The 11,082-nt window shown below is 29.6% G+C and overlaps 1 long non-coding RNA gene across 1 annotated transcript; it reads right to left on the bottom strand.

Moving 5' to 3' along the window:
• Positions 1–8,847: 8,847 nt before the first annotated feature.
• LOC131606964 (uncharacterized) lies at positions 8,848–9,316 on the bottom strand. The gene is made up of 2 exons (XR_009285134.1): positions 9,181–9,316; positions 8,848–9,080 (listed from the first exon to the last, which is right to left on the bottom strand). It is a non-coding gene; the product is annotated as an uncharacterized LOC131606964 (long non-coding RNA).
• Positions 9,317–11,082: the final 1,766 nt, after the last annotated feature.

Below are 11,082 nucleotides of genomic sequence, written 5' to 3'. Positions count from 1 at the left end.
ACAAGGGGTGTTAACCAACAATTACAAAAAAGAGAGTCAAAAGATTGGATTAACACACCAATCGACCTAAAGAATGGATTCTAGCACTTTATAAGAGGAAAGAAACCATTCCCAAGCAACAAACTTAATCATACCCGTATCAAAATCCCTCAAAGAAACACCATTAAACACAATACCATTCCTACAATTTCAAACACCCAACAAAAATCCATTCCAAGTAGCCAACTAGTATCAACCTTAAATTTGGACTAGCAAAACGACTCCAAAAGAGAAAGATGATTAAAAATATTACCCGAAATTACAACGGTATCAAAACCGAGCCAATCACAAAACTTGGTCCACCAAAGGAAAGTAGTCAGACAAGAATCAAATAAATGATCCAAATCTTCCTCCTCCAACCCACAAATAGGGCACACAATCTCCAAAGGAGTTAACATAATCTTCCGTTTTACCAAATTCAACTTTGTTGGAAGTTTGTCAAGTAAAAGCCTCCACCCAAAAACTAAAATTTTTCTAGGGATTTTGATCTTCCAAAAACGATACAAAGCGTTCACAAGAGTGACACCCAACCTCGATCCCCGGACCCGACCTTCCAACAACATATCATAAGCAACCTTCACCGAATATCCTGAAGAGTGTTTCCACCAAATCATTCGTAGGCGTTCTCCCGTCTAAAACACAAATAAGATCCTCCACATATTCACTTTCAATTTCTTCTACCAAGTTATCGCAAAAATTAATGTGCCACTCCAAAACACCCGAAATCCAAAACCCATTGTCATTCACTTTAGAACCAAGGGCCTCCGCAAACCGGAAAAGATAAGGAAACCGAACACAAAAGGGGCCCCTCCCGCTAACCACCTATCTAACCAAAAATCAATATGGTCACCATTCCCAAGCTTGCAAATAATAGCTGAAGGAAACCAATTTTCCAACGGTCCACTTCTGCTTGAACCAACCAGACATAAATCTTTCCACCAAAGAGACGCCTTGTTTCTTTTGTGGGTTACATTATTGGAGAACATAACTCTCCTTATGTCACCGTACCTGCAAGAAAGAAAGTTAGTCCATAAACAATTTTTGTCAACCCTCTTCAACAACACCTTATACTAGTCCTCCTACTCCTTCAACAACACCTAAGGCTAGTACATATACTCCTTCGACAATATAAAAATGTCTTAGTGACACAATAAAGCTAGTCTTTTGTGATGATATTCCAGGACTCGTTAATGTTATTGTTGGAAGTCCTTTTTTAAGGCAGTGTTGTGTATTGATTCAAGGTTTGGGTGATTTGGATGCAGCAATATTTCTTTGTACTATTTTTAGGCTAATGTTCTTGGAATCAACTTGAATGTTCTTGTCACACTTAATCTCCTACTTACTTCTTGTCAAAAATTGTGCCTTCTGGTTTCCAATACTCATAGAATTTCATTTTATAAGTTCAAATCATACAAATGCTTATGTTACTACTATCTTCATTCTTGTTTTTATTTAGTTATCCTTATGTTAATAATTGGAATCACTATGATCTTATCAAAATTAAGTAAACATATGGACTGTGCATTTGTGCTAAATTATCATCAATCCAAATAGTGGCAGAGCCAGACAACAACGTTTGGGGTGACCAGCAAATTAAACTATAATTTATAGATCAAATATTGGGACCATAATGTGTCTAAAATATCTCAATTGAAATAAACTCAAAGTTTAACATTAAATGATCAAGGAGTATTACTTTAAAATACCTTAAAATGATGTTATATGGTCTTTGAGTAGCTTGAAATCATCAATAATAGTCTTAGAATCAATAAATACATTAATTTCTTTTTCAATGTTAATCGACATGCTATATCTTAGAAAATTAAATATTTTGCTTCTCAATCTTGTCTTGATAATTTTTATTGTTGAAAAAAAACTTTCAATAATGGCTGTAGAGACAGGAGAGTTATGACAAGGCGAAATAGTATATCATTCAAATATTGAATTTCCTTCTTTTCAGTTGCAACGAAAATGAACATAAGTCTTGAATAGTTGATAAATTGTTCAAACTCGATGCTTGACAAGTGTCAATAATAAAATGCTGAAGTTGAAATTGCTAATTGATAATCTCTTGCTCATTAAAGACCACAGGATAATACTTTTCAACAAAAGTGTAGATAGTATCAAGGTGAAAAACATTGTAATTATCCTTGGGAGCCAAAACACAACTTTGAGTTAACAAATTAATCGTTTGCCCACTAAATTTGTTATTCCACTCTTATAATTGTTTGTCAATGAAAAATATTTCAACTCTATAATAATTCTCAAAGGTTACCTGGTTAACTTCAAGATGAGAATGTCCAAATCCTATTGTTGAATGAACATCATCAAGAGCAGAAATCGTAATATCATGTTTTCACTAAAAGACTTCAGAGAAGTAAATAAATTATCATAATCATTTTCTCTCAATTCTTGAATTAGAGTTTTTGTTGTACAAACCAAATGTATAGAATTAACTATATCTTGGGATTGTTGTTGTAAGGCTTGACTAAGGACATTTTTGTTTCCCTTAATTTCTTTCATTGGATGCAATATAAATATAAAATCAAATGACTTCAAGTAATTGTAAACACTATCAACATCTCCACATGAAGCATAATTTAATATTGTCTCAATTTTCTTGAAACAGTACAAGTTGCTTTATAAATATTTTCATACCCCAATTTTACCCCATCCTTTGTTCATCATAGATTTTATCTGATAACAAGGCGTTCAGTCCATAACATTCATGTTCCTTTTACATCCATTTCATCTGAATTTTTACATCTGGTCAGAGGCTTTTCTTTTTATCATTTTGATACTCTATTTTTCTTATTTTGGTAGTGTTAAAACGTTGACTTTTTCTTGATCATTTTGCATTATTAAAATTAATCTACCATTTTGCATCAAACATTTGAATCTCATTTTTATTAAACTATTTGCATTCACATTTTAAATTATATTAACATTCTTAACAATAATTGAATTCTCAATTAGACTTGCATTAACATTGGCATTTTAAATCATATTTGACATTAATAGTTGATTTTTCTTTGCATTAGCTTTTTTAGATTAATTCATTTAATCTTGCATTTTATATTTTAGAATAATCCAAAATAGCCAAAAATATTTTCATTTAGCAAAATTTACATTACACCTCATGAGTACATATAATTACACTAACACTAGTAAAAGTCCAAAATCAATTACGTATACTTCTACATAGGGCTGGAAATGAGTCGAGTCGAGTCGAGTCGAATTCGCCTAAGCTCAGTTCGACTCGTTAAGAATTGGTCGAGTTCGAGTTCATCACGAACTTTTTTTTCAGCTCGAACTCGACTCGTTAAGAATTGGCCGAGTTTAAGTTCGAGTTCGAGCTCATCACGAACTTTTTTTCCAACTCAAATTTGACTTGTTAGAAGTTCATGAATATTTCGATTCAACTCGTTAGGTTTATCTTGTTAGGTTCAAGTCGCTTATTTTCCAGACTTAAAAGTAATTTTTTTAAGTCTATTATATATATATATATATATATATATATATATATATATATATATATATAATATTGAAATTTATATTATGATGAGGATTCTATTTGTATAATTTTTTTTAAAATAATTTGCTCTCTTGAAAATATAAATTATCAATTAAGGGTTAAGATTTGGAGCAAATATTTAAACTTACTCTTAAAGACAATATAATTCATCTCACATATAATCGAGTTGACTCATGAATCTAACGAGTCGAACCATGTATAATTCAAGTTCGGCTCATTTAATTAACAAACTTAGTTTTTAGCTCATATTCGACTCATTTGGTTCATGAACATAATTCTACGATTTAATTGTTGAACCGAGTTCCGAATTATTTTTGAGTTAGTTTGGTTCATTGGCAGCCCTAATTCTACATATAATTCTATATTAAAAACAAAAACCTATTCACCACCTTTCATACTTCATGCCCCCATACACCACGTGCAAAAGAAGAAAAACCTGGTTCACATCCCCATCACACTACCATTTCACTTCACCACCCCGGTGCCTGCGTCAATTGTTAAAAGGCGGGCCACACAAAAGGCCCAGCGCTTCATGACACTATTCCGTGGGCCTTAGCCCTCAACCCGTTTGTTTTATGATGCACCACCATTCCACCAAATTTTTGCTTTAACACCCCCTTTCTTTTTTTTTTGGATTAGTAATTAACTATGTTTTATTTAAATAATTCCATTAATTAAACTTTAAATATATTAATTAATTAGTTAAATTTACTTTAATCAATTAATTGTGTTAGTTAATTTTAATTAATTTGATTAATTAGTTAAATACATTTTAATTAATTAAATAGACAACTCCATTCATAATAAAATCAACATTTTTCATCCAAAACCCTTGATCAAAATCAAGGCGCATTTTCAAAACATTCACTCAAATCATTTTCATGTTTGAAAAAAAATCAAAACACTTTCACAAATAAAAACAATCGACAATTTGGAGTCATTTTCATTTAAAAAATTTCAAGTCATGCAAATAAACCTTGGTCAACACCAAGTCAATTTTCCATACAAATGCAATAAAACGTGATCGTTATCAAGCTCATTTTCAAACCTCACTTAAAATCACCCTTTTTAATGAAATCATTTGCAACCTTTTAATAAATAAAAAAAAAAAACAATCTTTCTCCTAAATGCATGCCTTTTTTCAGCTTTTGCTCTAGTGCGAGTTTTCTTCATCTTTCGATCAAGTGCGAGTCTTTTTAATTTTTCTCCTAAGTGCGAGTCTTTTTTTCAAACACCCTTGATCGCCTAAGCGTGAACCCTTTTTACCCTTTCTCCAACACTGGTCTGTGTTGGTCTAGACACTCGTTCGTGTCGTCCAAACCAAAATCCAAAACGTTTAAGTTCGCTAAGAACTATGTAAGCTCTGACTTTCCCATTGCACTCGAGAATATGTAGGCATAGGATTTTGAAATCTTGCCGAGCCCAATAATAAAAAAATACCAAAAACATTTTCCTTTCTTTCTCTTTTTCTTGCATAATAATTAGGAAGCAAGTAAACATCACACTAACACTCGATCGCGAGACTAACTAAATAGGTCCCATTTAATACAACGGATGTGAGTGGTGCTAATACCTTTTCCTTGCATAGCCGACTCCCAAACCCATTTTTGGTTGCGATGACCATCTTATACTTTGTCCTTTATGGGTTTTATCGATATTTTCTCATTTTCTTTGGAATAAATAAAGTTATATGGTGACTCTATTGTATTCCGAGTGTGCGATAAGCTTGAGTATTTTTCACAATGCGACGCATATTTATCAAGATACAAATAGAAGAGAAGTGTGATCCCTAATGAGTATCTCCAACTCGGTTTAAAGTACCAATCATAATTTCACCTTTACTAGTTACAATCTGACCAATCTCTAACAAATATTCAATTTCATCTAGTTAGAAAGCTTGTAACTCACCATGACGCTTAGTAGAAGAACAAGAAACATTTACAATAAAAGTTATATTCTCAAAGAATTTATAAACTGATATAACTTCTCTAGTTGATGTAACTAATGCAAGTTGCCATCAATGAGCAAAACAATGAACATAATATGCATAAGGATACTCCTTCAAAAATAATGCTAGTAAATTATTCTATTCTCCTATCATATTTCTATCACCATCATACTTGTGTCCACGAATGCTAGAGACATCAAGGTTATGTAGGGAAACATTTCCAAACAAAAAATAAAATAAAAATGCACTTTATCAACATTGCCAAACATTGCGCAACATCCAACAAATATTTTCAAACATTGCACAACATCCAACAACTATTTCCAGACATTACTCAATATTTACAAACATTGCTCAAGATCTATAAACACTATTAAACTATATGGAGAAATTATGATGCATCAATAAGCCACAATAAATTAAAAACTTAGAGCCTAATAAATAAGCATGAAAGGGAAAAGTACAAATTTCTTAAAAGGTATCTAAGATCTAAGATGCAATTTACATTTTATATTTTGTTTGTATGCAACAAGAATGTAGAATGGGAACAAATGAAAAAGCTATCAGGTTTTCATTTGTAATCCTAGATATGTATAATTAAACAAATGAAAAAGTTTTAATAATATTATACATTCACTCTTCCAGTTTCAAAACTAATAGAATTGCAATAGTAAATATGATACAAATTCATATAAATGAACTGTCAAAGGTTTTTTATTCTTAATGGAATTGGAATGAATAATAACAACAACAAAAAAGAACTTTGATTTCAATATCAACAATTTTGATTTCGATTATGAGGGAGATCGAGGAGTTTGACTTCAGTTATGATAGAAATTAATTTTGAATTTAAAGATGGAAGTAGAAATTAATTTTTCTTTTAGAGATAAAAGTTGAAAAAGATTTTTACGGTGAAAGTCGAAATCAATGTTAGTGGTGAAAATCAAAAAATTTGTTTGTGTTTCGGTGGTGAAAATCATTCAAATTATGAGGTGGAAATCAAAATCTATTTGGATTTGGGTTATGATAAGAAACAAGAATGAAATAAGAAATCAAATGTGAAAACAAATTTGAAAAATTGAATTAAGAAGACAAGCTTGCGTCGTGAGATATAGAAGAAGAGGTTATGTGAAAATATATTTTTTTTGGATCGATAAAGTTTGTTTCTTTATTATATAGGTTGTTAAATTGTTGTTTTTTAAAAAAAAAATTAAAGTATAGGTTTTTGGTAACAGATATCGTAAACACATGTATAAGTTTCTTTTTTAACAAAATGTATCACTATTAATATTATATTATTATTATTATTATTATTAATTTTTTTTTAAAATTAAATTTATATAATATTAATTGTATAAATTATAATGTAACACTTTAATTATTATTTATATAGTTTAAATAAACTATTTTTATTATAATATTTTTAAATAAAATAAATAAATAAAATAAATAATATGAAAGAAACTTGTGTATGTTTGGAGGGAAAATGTCGCTAAAATTTATATTGAGTTTAAATTTGTATGTCACATTTAAATATTGCAGCTTTTTGTTAAAAAAAACAACAATAAAAAGTATTCTCACAGAGAGATTTTAGGGAACATGATTACGCTCTTGCAAAAATTTTGTTGGCATCATGCATAAAACGTGACCAGAAATACTTTTAGGCAACATATTTTACATATCGCGGAGACGATAAATATTGTAGTGGATAGATCTCATGCATGTTCTTAAATTATCCCTAAATGTGTCACCACAAGTTGATATTCTCAATTTCTCTTGAAGCTCCATTGTGTTGCATTTAATCTAATTATGATTACGAAAAAATCAATTAACTTGTATGATTTTAGGTATAGGAGGATGTGAGATATTGGATCGAACTCTAGTATAGTCGAAGGGTAGCTTCTTAGTTCGACAGGATTAAGTATGAAGTCGAAGGTTGTTCACATGCTGGTGTCGAAGATGATAGGGTTGTTAGCATGTTAAATTAGGTTTTAGTGTTTAAACCCTAATTTGTTAAGTTAGATTGTTTATTAAGTTAGCTTGTGTAATGGGCCTTGTGGAAAAAGCCCATTAGTTAGTATGTTAGGTTTTATTATAAATAGCATACTTGTCTCTCATCATTGCATACTGCAAATTCTAATTTAGGGTGAGAGAGATTAGTTGTTATTCTTGTAAACTTGTAATCTTGTTTTTTAAGAGAAAGTAAAAGAATAGCATTTATAGCCAATTCTTGTGTTCTTGTAAACCTGTAATCTTGTTTTCTAAGAGAAAGTAAAAGAATAGCATTTATAGCCAATTCTTGAATAAGCTTTAATAACTAGTTCTATTAATGTTAATTTCAAACAATCGCTCCATCTAATGCTAGAAAAGTAAGGTGTACATGCATCTTAGAAATATGTGGCATGTTATTTCCAAATCATGATTGCAGAGAGAGCATCTTGAAATCATACGCATTTTCTTTTGAATCAAATTGTCTTCTGTTGCAATAATATTATGCATTAAATTCCAAATCACTAATGACTTAGAATGTGTTACATAGGGATGTCAAATGAGTTTTTCCATGGAGGCTCAATGTGATCACCCTTGATACATTCATAGGAATCTTTCAATGATGGATAATCAATTTGGAAATACTAGGTGTAAATCTTTAATTTTGTATTCCAACCAACTGTGGTTAGACCATAAACCAATGTTCTTCCTATTACCAATCTTCCATATACTATGTTTCTCCAGAAAGAAAAAGGAATGCTTAATGTCAAGTCACAATGAAGAAAAAATATGATGCATTATTGATTTGCTGTGTCTGAAGTATCTACTAATAAACATTGAAGACCATTGATTATTATTAGTCAACAACTTCTAGCAAAGAGATAAACAACCAACTTTGTTTATTATTTTAATATCTGAACAAGACCTCCTTTAGACAAAGGTGAGCAAATAATATTCCAATATATAATAATCAACTTTCAATTGTCTATGCTACCCGTCCACACAATTTATGATGCGGAAATCTAATTTGTTAAGAAGATTGATTGACTACTCATAAATGTTAAGGCTATTCAGACTCATGCCTTGTATGATTGACTAGATTAATCGAATCCTATGAAGGCAACTCTTTCACGTAACTAGTTTAATTTACAAATACTTTATTTTCCATGAATTAATTTTTTTAAATATTAATTAAATCTATTATTTTTACATATATTTATTAAAATAGCTTATTATAATTATTTAGTGACATTTTTGTTTGTGATGTCTTCTATGTGAATATTGCACAATATAATACTACATGTTTCATCTTGACATAAAAATGGAAAGGCAGGAGAAACACAAATCAAATTTTGAAATAAAATGTAAAAGTACAAGCATTATCATATACAAATAAAATTATAACCTTATAGGTAACATAATTATTTTTAAACTTAATTATAACACTAACCACAATTTAGAAAAAAGATTTAACCCTCAAAAATTGACAACTCACAAAATTTATCAATGCACTTAATAACTATAGGTAAAAATGGCACTGGACAATCATCGTCGGAAACACATCCAATGCTAGCTTCATTATCAAATAAGAAAAATTAGAAAGTTATTAACATATGATATTATATTTTATATAAGATAAATTGAAAAATGGTGTTAAAAAATGACATACTTCTTTTAGTGGTTACAACGAAAGATAAAGAAAGAAAGATGATCAAAGCATAAACAAAAATTAGTGCTTGAGCCATATTTTTCTCCTTTGCATGCAATAAATAGAAGTTTTCGATTGATTTATAAATAACAATTTCATGTCTTGTTAACTCTATGTTTTGTGAATATCTTTAGCCAACTCTATGTATCATTTAACTTCAATAAACTTCTTATAAAAAACTTGTTGATCATCAAAAGTTATTATTTTTTATTTTACTATTTTTTTATATTTTAGCCTTTCGCAATAGATTCGGGAAAGATCTAAAAAGGAAAACAATAATAAAAAATTATTAAAAAAAATAGTTCTATAAATGAAGCATGGAACAATGACAACAATATTATTTATATTGCAAATATTATTGTATGATTTTCTTTTTCACTAAATATTTTACAAAAGTTAATACATATCAATTGTGGGTATTATGAGTTAAAAAAATTGTTATCTTGCCATGGAGAAAAGAGAACTAGTTAGCTATTGTACGTAGTTTTTTTTATTATTATTTGTACCTTATTTTTACAAAACTAAATTTGAAATTTAAGTTTGAGAATTGTAAGTATTTTTTTATACATTCCATTTTTGGACTTGTGTTAGTATTATTTTCTTTAAAAAATAGTTTGCGTCTGCAAACATAATAAATTAGGACTTGTTCAAACATGCTTCTTAAAATTGATGGTACTCAGAAGTCAACGTAATTTGCACCATTTAGCAATTATATTTGTTTTTTAGGGATTTGGATATAGACTGCAGAATCCTGCATTCAAGGGCAATAAAGAAAAAGTGGTTTGGAGGGAGATACAATTAAAAGATGTGATGACAAGCATATTCTTCAAAATGCACTAGAAAATAGAAATGCATTGATTGCATGCAATTATGCTATTTTTAACTACAAAGGATTAAAATATGTGTTTTAGTACTCAGTGTTTTATGATTTTCCAAAGGGTATGAGACACCGTAGAGAGTGCAATGATATGTATGGGTGCAATAATATCACAATGGGTGAAATGAAACAACAATGAATGCAACTTGACTGCTTTGTACTTGGAGCATGAAAGATCAATTTAAAAAATAAGGTCCCTCGTTAAAAATCATGTCATTTTTTGGAAAAAGCATGACATCTTAGTATTTATATGGATACTAGTGATTCAGAAATACAACATCAAATAGTAACATATTGGAGGTTTATAACCTCGCCTTTATCAACTTTTAAATTATAATATCAGTGTCTCAAGTTTCTTGAATTCTAATAAAAAATAATTATAGATTTTTAGTTTAATTTTTTAAAATTATTTTAAGATTTAGTATTTTTGTTTATTTTAGATTTATTTTTAGTTTTATTATTAGTTTTAAAAAATATATAAATATATAAAAAGAAAAAGATGAGAAGACAATTGGGTTGGGACCACCCTCTCATGCATGCATCGATGTTGGAACATTACAGCAACATTTCACACTCCAAACTTCAGCTTTTACTAAAATATCCATAACAAAAATCTGCATAAAGAAACAATACAATAATACCTCAAATTTGTTCAAAAGCTATCTCATTTCCCCCCAAAAATTCACCTCCTCACCGCTATAAAAAAAGATAACACAGTAGCTACAAAGAGAGGAGGATCGATACAAACCATATCTCATAGTGTTACTCAAATCTATACACCATACTTCACTCTGTTTTATATTTCACTCTCTTCATCTCACAACAAAAACCTTGCTCACTCCATAAAACAACTACACTCTAGTCTATAAAATGGATTTTCCTTTACATTTTAGTCTTAGGTTAGGATTCGATGAAATTCCCAGGTTGCATGTTTGAAACTTAATGAAATGAAGGTATGATAAATTAGGTTTTAGAAAACTGAATGA

This window comes from Vicia villosa, linkage group LG5, assembly GCF_029867415.1.
Source record: "Vicia villosa cultivar HV-30 ecotype Madison, WI linkage group LG5, Vvil1.0, whole genome shotgun sequence".
Lineage (NCBI taxonomy): Eukaryota > Viridiplantae > Streptophyta > Magnoliopsida > Fabales > Fabaceae > Vicia > Vicia villosa.
This window is presented reverse-complemented; position numbering and strand designations above follow the sequence as displayed.